Source organism: Lottia gigantea, assembly GCF_000327385.1.
Source record: "Lottia gigantea unplaced genomic scaffold LOTGIsca_103, whole genome shotgun sequence".
Taxonomy (NCBI): domain Eukaryota; kingdom Metazoa; phylum Mollusca; class Gastropoda; family Lottiidae; genus Lottia; species Lottia gigantea.
Genome location: NW_008706824.1, coordinates 724,169 through 735,359, shown reverse-complemented (window position 1 = coordinate 735,359; position 11,191 = coordinate 724,169).

Genomic DNA, 11,191 nt, shown 5'->3' with positions numbered 1-11,191 from the left:
CCCGAAAAGTGATTTGTATGGTTATTTAGGCTAATTCGAAATGGGGGCCCCCCCCCCCCCCCACACACACACCGCCGCTATTGTTTTTAATTGTCATCCCTTGCCAAGTCTTATATTTGGTCAAATCTCCTCATTCATTTTAGTCCCATTGCAGCACATTTTGCCAAGCATACTTGGAAATAATTTAAAAGAATGTTTTCCTTAGAACGTTTCACTCAAGTTTTGGGCGGGCTCCATTCCTGCCTATAACATATTTCTTTTTCATCTTTTGCCTTCTCAAAATGTTTTTTTGTGGAGGACAAACGGTGAAAATCAAATTATTTGTTGGTGGAATTAAGACCTGCTGTTCACCCAAAATTTACGTCAAATTTTCCCAGAAAATCGTTCACTTTATTATGTGTTTTGTGACAAAAATGTGCTGCAATGAGACTACATCAAAAATTAAAGACTGGATAAGGGTTGAAAATAGATAATTTTGCCTTGAGGGAGAGAGGTAGGGGGGGGGGGGGAGCTATTTACTGAAATATTTTCCTAGGAAAGGGAGATTTTTGTGTGTGAATCGTAATATTTCGGAAAAATGATAAATTCTTTTTGATCTAACTTTAGCGGGAACCAGGTGTCATGTATTTCGCAGTAAAGATAATTTGTAAACAGAATATTTAAAGGTCGTCATTCGAATAATGATCATCAGACAAATGTGAGTATTTCTTTTTTTATTTCATTTAAACGATTTGTGATTAAAATCTATTCTTGAATTGACCCAAAATTTAGACTTTCAATGTGAAAATTTTTGCTGCCATTCCTTGTCTAGACATTGTCAGCCACAATCTGAAAAATTCCATGAAACGCATCTTTAACTTTAAAAAGTTATAGCCAGTCATTAGTTGACGGATCGTTGACAGCTTTTACCTCCAGAAATATTAAACAAAATTTGGCAGCACGGACTTCGACATCAGAGCGCGTGTCTAGAAAAAAAAAGCAGATGATTGGCCCAAACTTTGACGTCAATCTAAAAGTGGGAGGAGTAACGCGCACTGTTACCATTTGCATACATGAATCTGCAATGCTTCGCGGGCTTTTCATTAACTCAGTGGGACTTCTAAGAATGAGGAATAGTTATTGGATTATCTTGTGATATTTTGTAGGATTATTGTTCCCCAAGGATTAAATTTCAAGATTCAAAGGAAATGAAGTGGATTCCAATTCAAATGGTAAGTAACCTACTAAATTTTATCAAAATCATGATGGAAATCCAATCAGCAATGTAGATTTTCAAAAATCGTCTGGCTAACTTTTGTGAAAGCATAGTTCGGAACCATATTTTAGCGAACAGCAGGGTGTGATTAGCCCTCCTGCCCTCTCCTCATTCATTGCATACATGTATATCCCTTTCTCATGCGGTGGGTGTGATTAGCCATCATGCACTCATTCATTGTACATATCGACCTTTTCATGCCCTCTCAACGTCATTGCATATCGCCCTTTCTCATGCTGTGGGTTTGATTAGCCCTCATGCCTCCTTAGCGTCAGTGCATATGACTTTCTCATGCGATGGGGGTGATTAGCCCTCATGCCCTCTGAACGTCATTGCATATCGCCCTTTCTCATGCGGTGGGTTTGATTAGCTCTCATGCCCCCTCAGCGTCAGTGCATAGTATGACCCTTTCTCATGCGATGGATGTGATTAGCCCTCGTGCCCTCTCATTGTATCTCCTACTTGCATATAGCAATAGATTCCCCCTTCAATTTATAGAGCCGTGGTTATTGAAAGAGAGGGTGGATGAGTATATATGTTGAATAGCAAATTAACACTCCAACTTTCATTTCTAGATTAATATCCAACCACAATACCTAGAGTTACCACTGTGAAGAAAGAGAGCAATAGATCAGAACACTTGGTGAGTTTGAATTTGATTTTAAGCTTTGTTTTAATTGGCCATTGACACACTTTGGCTCTAAATGGAGGGGTGGGTTTTAATTAATTGTGTATAGGGCTTGATAAAGGTGAGCTTATTTTGATATAGATCCTCAAAAGGCAGAAAGGCTGGTAATCATCACCACTTCACCCCTTCCAGTGGTAGTGAGATTAGACTATGAATGACCTTGAGCAACCCCCATGAGTAATGAGTAATGAGTAATCCATTACTGTGGTCTCCATCCCCAGCAGAGATACACCCCAAACCTCTGTCCCCTTCACTCACCCCTTTAACCCTTACAGTTAGCAGTGAGATTAGACTATCAATTACCAGAGAAACCATCTTACTGTGATCTCCATCCCAAGCAGAGATACACCTCCCTCACCCCTTTAACCCTTACAGATAGCAGTGAGATTAGACTGAATGACCTTGAGAAACCCCCATCTGTGTTCTCCATCACCTATAAAGATGCACCCCCCCCCCCCATTTTTCCCAAATCCAATTCATTTATACATGTATATATGTGAATAATATATTGTTTACAAAAAAAAAAGAACAATTTACAATTCATCATTTTTTTTTTTTGCAGCTAGAAGTTCAGTTTGAAGCTAGTTTTAAATTAAATTTTCTGTCTGCATCTACATGAATGGTGAGTTCAAATTTTCTTTTTTCAATACCTAGGGTTAAAATAGGGAGTTCACAGACTGTTCTATTGGAATTCAGAGCTTGAATACAACTCCAGACAGACTAAGGGGAGACAATCCAATTTAATCTAAGAATTTAGTGCACAAACAATTTCCATTATCAGGTAACTGAAGTCTTTGAAGTAATTTGATGTAGACGGTGTACAGTCTGCCATTGTTTTGTACTAATTCCTGTCTCCCTTGTAGGAGGAGAAAGGGGTGGGGGTATCTTATGGCTTCATTATTTAGAGGGGATGGACATGGGGTTCCCTATCACCGTGGGTTAGGTACTGTATTATGTAAAGGGGCACATAATGCTTATGATTTATGCCTACAAAGGCCCCTTGACGTTGTTTGTGTGTTGGGGGGTGGAGTGGGTAACTAATATTTTGTTCTGTAGTTCACAATTAACCAGTTTTTAACATTGTTTTTAGGTTTCAAGTGACCATCTTAAAATCCCGAGACAACACTTACAAGCTCTGCTTCATTTGACCAACAGCTTTATGATGGTGAGTTAAATTCTTTTGAAAATCTATTTTTATATGCATTTGCTTACAAGAACGCCCCCCCCCCCTTTTTCTATAATACAAGTTAGTATTACGCACTGATATTGATGTTAATAATTTAGATAGTAAGCCTATTTACGATTCAGTGAAATGTCCAAAATTCTTTTGTATTAAACCTTTATTGAATGATGCCATACCATGATATAATGCAAAGGCTTTAAGAGTTGGCAGTTTTGCCGATTCTAAATAATCTTAAATAATATTGCTTGCAGAGATTCAAGGTCATATGAAAATATTAAAGCGATTGTAAAAAATATTCTTGAAATTGTATGTGTATACGGGACACTGATAGCATGGCCTTGAACCATTCAACTTTTCAGTCAAACGTCTGTGGTTCCTGTCATTCCACTTTGCGTATATACCCTCCTCTCCCATCAATAATGAACTAAAATGATTCCTAACCAACCAGAACTGTAAATGTCTGAGCAAAACAAAAAACTTTTTGAATTTTCCCCATTTTTGTTATGAGAATTAGTCTTAGAATGTCTTTGCGTTGATAAAAATATAAGCATGAGCACACATTGTGACTTCAAAATTTGGTTTTACAGACGACAATTTTCAGCCAAAATTTGTGACATTTTTGGGTTGAAATTTCTTGGAGAGATATGTGTTTCTTTCAATGTAATCAAAACATTTTATATTTATCAACGCAAACACTCTAAGACTATCAGTACTATTTAAGGCTGATATTCCAATCCTCTTACAAAATATCGAAATTTGCTCAGACAGAAGTCATGTCTTTGATAAAAAATGCCTCTAAAACAATATGCGTAATACTTATGTTTATTTTTAAGGTACAACGAACTAATATTGGTAAACAATCATGTAAACAACAACAAGGACAATCAAACCAAACTTAACATTAAGTCGTCGAGTTGTGAGTTAAACAATAGGGCACTAACCTTCTTTTTTTCTCGTGCATCACTACATTCAGCAGGCCCCTCCCCACTCCCTCACGCTACAACTTAAAGGGATACGTCGTAGTAAGACGGCAATTGACTACTGGATTCTGTGTAGCTGGCTCTATCTTTGCTGAATGTTTTGTGAAAGTATCCCTTTACACATGTAAGACATGAATACACTACATTAAACCACATATATCGAAATTTGTTTACGATTGTGCTTACTGCAGTCGTAGAACAAAGTCGATAAAGTTGCTCGCTTCTCACGTGATGTATTTTAAAAAATTTGAGAGGGGCTCGGTGTAGATATTTTCTAAAATATGCCAAATGTTGTCGCCAATCTGATGTTTTCACTTTGGCGACTGAAATTGGTAAAGTGTGGTTATTTTTCTCCAATTTGTCCATTAAAGGAAGCATGATAGGCTGTCCCCTTTCCCAAATGCTTCCAAGGACATCCGCCATCCGTCAAACCAATCTTGAATTTCGGATCCTGAATATTTTTATAATTTCTATAATGAGAAGTGATTAAATGGATTGAATACCAGCTTTTTTGAAAAATTTTTTAAAGAGCACAATTTAGTAGATCAGTCTACTTCATTTTGCAACCTGTTTTATGTTTTTCACAAATACTTTAGGGTCCCTTCGTTCAAGACGTTCGTAACTCACGTGAAATCGATCCCTTACTTTATCTAGGATGACTCATTGGTGATAAATTATATCCAAAGTAATGCATTAGCTTATTGAAACTTTCCAAATTCAACCCGAATCCTAAATGAAGTCCTAAAATTATAGATAGTTTTCAAAGAATTTTAAACTTTCAAATTAGTAGGTTTGCAGAGGCAAGGATATAATCTGCAGATATCCATGGTCATTCTGCAGACCATCCTGCCTCTATATGCTGCTGTGGGCTGTATGTTTGTTGGCATATTTGCCAATAGCTTGGTAAGGTATCGGCGGGTTTTAGACGACGACCACTCTTGTATCCCTTGGTCTAATAATGATGATAGGACCTCTTGGCATCATAGTTGTACATTGATTAGTTAAGACAAGTTAGGTGTTAGGAATTAGGTGTTAGGATAGGTATTGTAGTGTATTATATCATGTAATGTGGTCGCGTGAGTAGAACTTGTGATGCCACGGGGTTTATTGTTGGATTTATTGGACCATGTGGGACGAGATACACAGATGAAGAGTAATTCAACAAATCTCTGTTTCTGTCTGGTAATCAGGGGTTTTTAGTATCAGACTCTGCTTTCTCAGTTTCGATTGTCGTTCGGCTAGGCTCTTTCAAACCCCGAAATAGACTAACACTGTTAGGCAGGGCCTCGCGTGCACCCCCTTTTCCTTTTGTCTATTTCGTGATTTGCTGAAAGTCAGCCCTCCCTCGATTGAAACTGGGTTTAAAGCCATAAAGAGTGATCCTCAGGGCTCCTGTTGTTTTTCTCCCTCCATGCAGCAGGTCCCATGTCCCATCCGTTCTGGAATCCGTCTGTCCGGGCGTATGTTATGGCACTGCCGGTCGTTTAGACCAAGTCTGTCAGTCTCGGATGGTACGTTAAATTGGGCCGATTTACGGCATGTATTTGAATGAAATAGTCGGTTACTATAGTAATGTCCATGTCACTGGACTAGAACCAGGAATAGAAATAAACCTGGGATGGTTTTTACAAAGATTAGATTAAACCTGAGATGATTTTTACAAAGGTTGGATTAAACCTGGGATGATTTTTACAAAGGTTAGATTAAACCACATTTTTAAGAAAAACCTTTATAGTCATTTTAAAAAACCGGGTAAGTTTAAACCTGGTTTAATTTCAAAGATAGCTGGTACAAGAACCCATCGTAAGGTTCTATTCTAAACCATAATGGTTAGATTAAACCTGGTTTAATTTTAAAAATAGCTGGTACAAGAACCCTCCATAAGGTTCTATTCTAAACCATAATGGTTAGATTAAACCTGGTTTGATTTTAATGATAGCTGGTACAAGAACCCATCGTAAGGTTCTATTCTAAACCATAATGGTTAGATTAAACCTGGTTTGATTTTAAAGATGGCTGGTACAAGAACCCATTATAAGGTTCTATTCTAAACCGCAATGGTTATATTAAACCTGGTGCGATTTTGAGAAATACTTTTTTGAAAAGAGAAATCGTGAAAATATACTTTGGCAGAAAGTAAAAGTAAAAAAAGTAAGAATTTTTAGAAAGGAACTTGAGGGTAGGCAAGGAGAAATTCAACAGGGAGGTCGTTTAGCCCATGTCTGTCAGTCTCGGATGGTACGTTAAATTGGGCCGATTTACGGCATGTATTCGAATGAAATAACCGGACGAGTTTCAGTCGGTTGCTATAGTAATGTCCATGTCACTGGACTAGAACCAGGAATAGAGTTAAACCTGGGATGATTTTTACAAAGGTAAGATTAAACCTGGAGTGATTTTTACAAAGGTTAGATTAAACCTGAGATGATTTTTACAAAGGTTAGATTAAACCTGGGATGATTTTTACTAAGGTTAGATTAAACCTGGGATGATTTTTACTAAGGTTAGATTAAACCTGGGATGATTTTTACTAAAGTTAGATTAAACCTTGGATGATATTTACTAAGGTTAGATTAAACCTGGGATGATTTTTACTAAAGTTAGATTAAACCTGGGATGATTTTATAGAAGTTAACCTTAGTGTAGGCAAGGAGAAATCCGACAGGGAGGTCATCGTCCCTGCTCTGCCGAGATGATGTCCGTCCGTCCTTATGTTATTGCATTGCCGGTCGTTTAGCCCAAGTCTGTCAGTCTGTAATATACCTTAAGTTGGACCCGTTTTTTAAGAAACCTAGTACGATTTGGAAAATGTTATTTTGATTGTTCCGGTGGTTAGGGCTGGACATTTTATGTTCCGACAGCCCGTTTAGTCCACCTAGGTTATGATTTGAAATGGAGCTGGTAATGAAATTGAAGTATTATTATGTGGATAGAAACCTGAGGGTAGGCAAGGAGAAATCCCACAGGGAAGTCATCGTCCCTGCCCTGCCGAGATGAAATCTGTCTGTCCCTCCGGGCGTATGTTATTTCACTGTCCGTCGTTTAGCCCAAGTCTGTCAGTCTGGAATATACCTTAAGTTGGACCTGATTCTTTTAGAAACCTTGTATGATTTGAAAATTTCTATTTTGATTGTTCCGGTGGTTAGGGCTGGACATTTTATGTTCCGACAGCCCGCTTAGTCCACCTAGGGTATGATTTAAAAGAAAGCTGGCAATGAACTTGAGGTATTATTATGTGGATAGAAATCTGGAGGTAGGCAAGGAGAAATCCCACAGGGAAGTCATCGTCCCTGCCCTGCCGAGATAAAATCTGTCTGTCCGCCCAGGCGTATGTCATTGCACTGACGGTCGTTTAGCCCAAGTCTGTCAGTCTGGATATACCTTAAGTTGGACCTGATTCTTTTAGAAACCTAGTACGATTTGAAGATTTATATTTTAATTGTTCCGGTGGTTAGGGCTGGACATTTTATGTTCCGACAGCCCGCTTAGTCCACCTAGGGTATGATTTAAAAAAAAGCTGGTAATGAACTTGAAGTATTATTATGTGGATAGAAACCTGAGGGTAGGCAAGGAGAAATCCCACAGGGAAGTCATTGTCCCTGCCCTGCCGAGATAAAATCTGTCTGTCCGCCCGGGCGTATGTTATTGCACTGACGGTCGTTTAGCCCAAGTCTGTCCGTCTGGAATATACCTTAAGTTGGACCTGATTCTTTTAAAAACCTGGTTAGATTTGAAAAATATTATTTCGATTGTTCCGGTGGTTAGGGCTGGACATTTTATGTTCCGACGGCCCGTTTAGTCCACCTAGGGTATGATTTAAAAGAAAGCTGGTAATGAAATTGAAGTATTATGTGGATAGAAACCCAAGGGTAGGCAATGAGAAGTCACACAGGGAAGTCATCGTCCCTGCCCTGCCGAGATGAAATCTGTCTGTCCCCCCCGGCGTATGTTATTTCAGTGCCGGTCGTTTAGCCCAAGTCTGTCAGTCTGGAATATACCTTAAGTTGGACCTGATTCTTTTAGAAACCTAGTACGATTTGAAAATTTCTATTTTGATTGTTCCGGTGGTTAGGGCTGGACATTTTATGTTCCGACGGCCCTCTTAGTCCACCTAGAGTATGATTTGAAAAGCAGCTTGTAATGAAATTGGAGTATTATTATGTGGATAGAAACCTGAGGGTAGGCAGTGAGAAAATCACACAGGGAGGTTATCGTCCCTGCCCTGCCGAGATGAAATCAGGCCGCCCAGGCCTTTGTTATTTCACTGCCGGTCGTTTAGCCCAAGTCTGTCAGTCTCGGATGGTACGTTAAATTGGGCCGATTTACGGCATGTATTTGAATGAAATAACCGAACGAGTTTCAGTCGGTTACTATAGTAATGTCCATGTCACTGGACTAGAACCAGAAATAGAGTTAAACCTGGGATGATTTTTACAAAGGTTAGATTGAACCTGGGATGATCTTTACAGAGGTTGGATTAAACCTGGGATAATTTTTAGAAAGGTTAGATTAAACCACAGTGATTTTACAATGTGGTTATCTCTAGAACCCCCCAAAAATGATTGATTTTTAAGAAAAACCTTAATAGTCGTTTTAAAAACCGGGTAAGTTTAAACCTGGTTTAATTTCAAAGATAGATGGCACAAGAACCCACTATAAGATTCTATTTTAAACTACAAGATTGGATTAAACCTGGTTTGATTTTAATGATAGCTGGTAAAGGACCCACCATAAGGTTCTATTCTAAACAATAATGGTTAGATTAAGCCTGGTTTGATTTTAATGATAGCTGGTACAAGAACCCACCATAAGTTTCTATTCTAAACCATAATGGTTAGATTAAACCTGGTTTGATTTTAAAGATAGCTGGTACAAGAACCCATCGTAGGTTCTATTCTAAACCATTATGGTTAGATTAAACCTGGCTTGATTTTAATGATAGCTGGTAAAAGAACCCACTATAAGGTTCTATTCTAAACCGCAATGGTTATATTAAACCTGGTGTGATTTTGAGAAATACTTTTTTGAAAAGAGAAATCGTGAAAATAGACTTTGGCAGAAAGTAAAAGTAAAAAAAGTAAGAATTTTTAGAAAGGCAATTGAGGGTAGGCAAGGTAAAATCCCACAGGGAGGTCATCGTCCCTGCCCTGCCGAGATGGAATCTGGCTTATGTTATTTCACTTACGGTCGTTTAGCCCAAGTCTGTCAGTCTCGGATGGTACGTTAAATTGGGCCGATTTATGGCATGTATTTGAATGAAATAACCGGACGAGTTTCAGTCGGTTGCTATAGTAATGTCCATGTCACTGGACTAGAACCAGGAATAGAGTTAAACCTGGGATGATTTTTACCAAGGTAAGATTAAACCTGGAGTGATTTTTACAAAGGTTAGATTCAACCTGGGATGATTTTTACTAAGGTTAGATTAAACCTGGGATGATTTTTACTAAAGTTAGATTAAACCTGGGATGATTTTTACTAAAGTTAGATTAAACCTTGGATGATATTTACTAAGGTTAGATTAAACCTGGGATGATTTTTACTTAGGTTAGATTAAACCTGGGATGATTTTTACTAAGGTTAGATTAAAACTGGGATGATTTTTACTAAAGTTAGATTAAACCTGGGATGATTTTATAGAAGTTAACCTTAGTGTAGGCAAGGAGAAATCCGACAGGAAGGTCATCGTCCCTGCTCTGCCGAGATGATGTCCGTCCGTCCTTATGTTATTGCATTGCCGGTCGTTTAGCCCAAGTCTGTCAGTCTGTAATATACCTTAAGTTGGACCCGTTTTTTTAGAAACCTAGTACGATTTGGAAAATGTTATTTTGATTGTTCCGGTGGTTAGGGCTGGACATTTTATGTTCCGACAGCCCGCTTAGTCCACCTAGGTTATGATTTGAAATGGAGCTGGTAATGAAATTGAAGTATTATTATGTGGATAGAAACCTGCGGGTAGGCAAGGAGAAATCCCACAGGGAAGTCATCGTCCCTGCCCTGCCGAGATGAAATCTGTCTGTCCCTCCGGGCGTATGTTATTTCACTGTCCGTCGTTTAGCCCAAGTCTGTCAGTCTGGAATATACCTTAAGTTGGACCTGATTCTTTTAGAAACCTTGTATGATTTGAAAATTTCTATTTTGATTGTTCCGGTGGTTAGGGCTGGACATTTTATGTTCCGACAGCCCGCTTAGTCCACCTAGGGTATGATTTAAAAGAAAGCTGGCAATGAACTTAAAGTATTATTATGTGGATAGAAATCTGGGGGTAGGCAAGGAGAAATCCCACAGGGAAGTCATCGTCCCTGCCCTGCCGAGATAAAATCTGTCTGTCCGCCCAGGCGTATGTTATTGCACTGACGGTCGTTTAGCCCAAGTCTGTCAGTCTGGATATACCTTAAGTTGGACCTGATTCTTTTAGAAACCTAGTACGATTTGAAGATTTCTATTTTAATTGTTCCGGTGGTTAGGGCTGGACATTTTATGTTCCGACAGCCCGCTTAGTCCACCTAGGGTATGATTTAAAAAAAAGCTGGTAATGAACTTGAAGTATTATTATGTGGATAGAAACCTGAGGGTAGGCAAGGAGAAATCCCACAGGGAAGTCATCGTCCCTGCCCTGCCGAGATAAAATCTGTCTGTCCGCCCAGGCGTATGTTATTGCACTGACGGTCGTTTAGCCCAAGTCTGTCAGTCTGGATATACTTTAAGTTGGACCTGATTCTTTTAGAAACCTAGTACGATTTGAAGATTTCTATTTTAATTGTTCCGGTGGTTAGGGCTGGACATTTTATGTTCCGACAGCCCGCTTAGTCCACCTAGGGTATGATTTAAAAAAAGCTGGTAATGAACTTGAAGTATTATTATGTGGATAGAAACCTGAGGGTAGGCAAGGAGAAATCCCACAGGGAAGTCATCGTCCCTTCCCTGTCGAGATAAAATCTGTCTGTCCGTCCCGGCGTATGTTATTGCACTGACGGTCGTTTAGCCCAAGTCTGTCAGTCTGGAATATACCTTAAGTTGGACCTGATTCTTTTAAAACCTCGCACAATTTGGAAAATGTTATTTTGATTGTTCCGGTGGTTAGG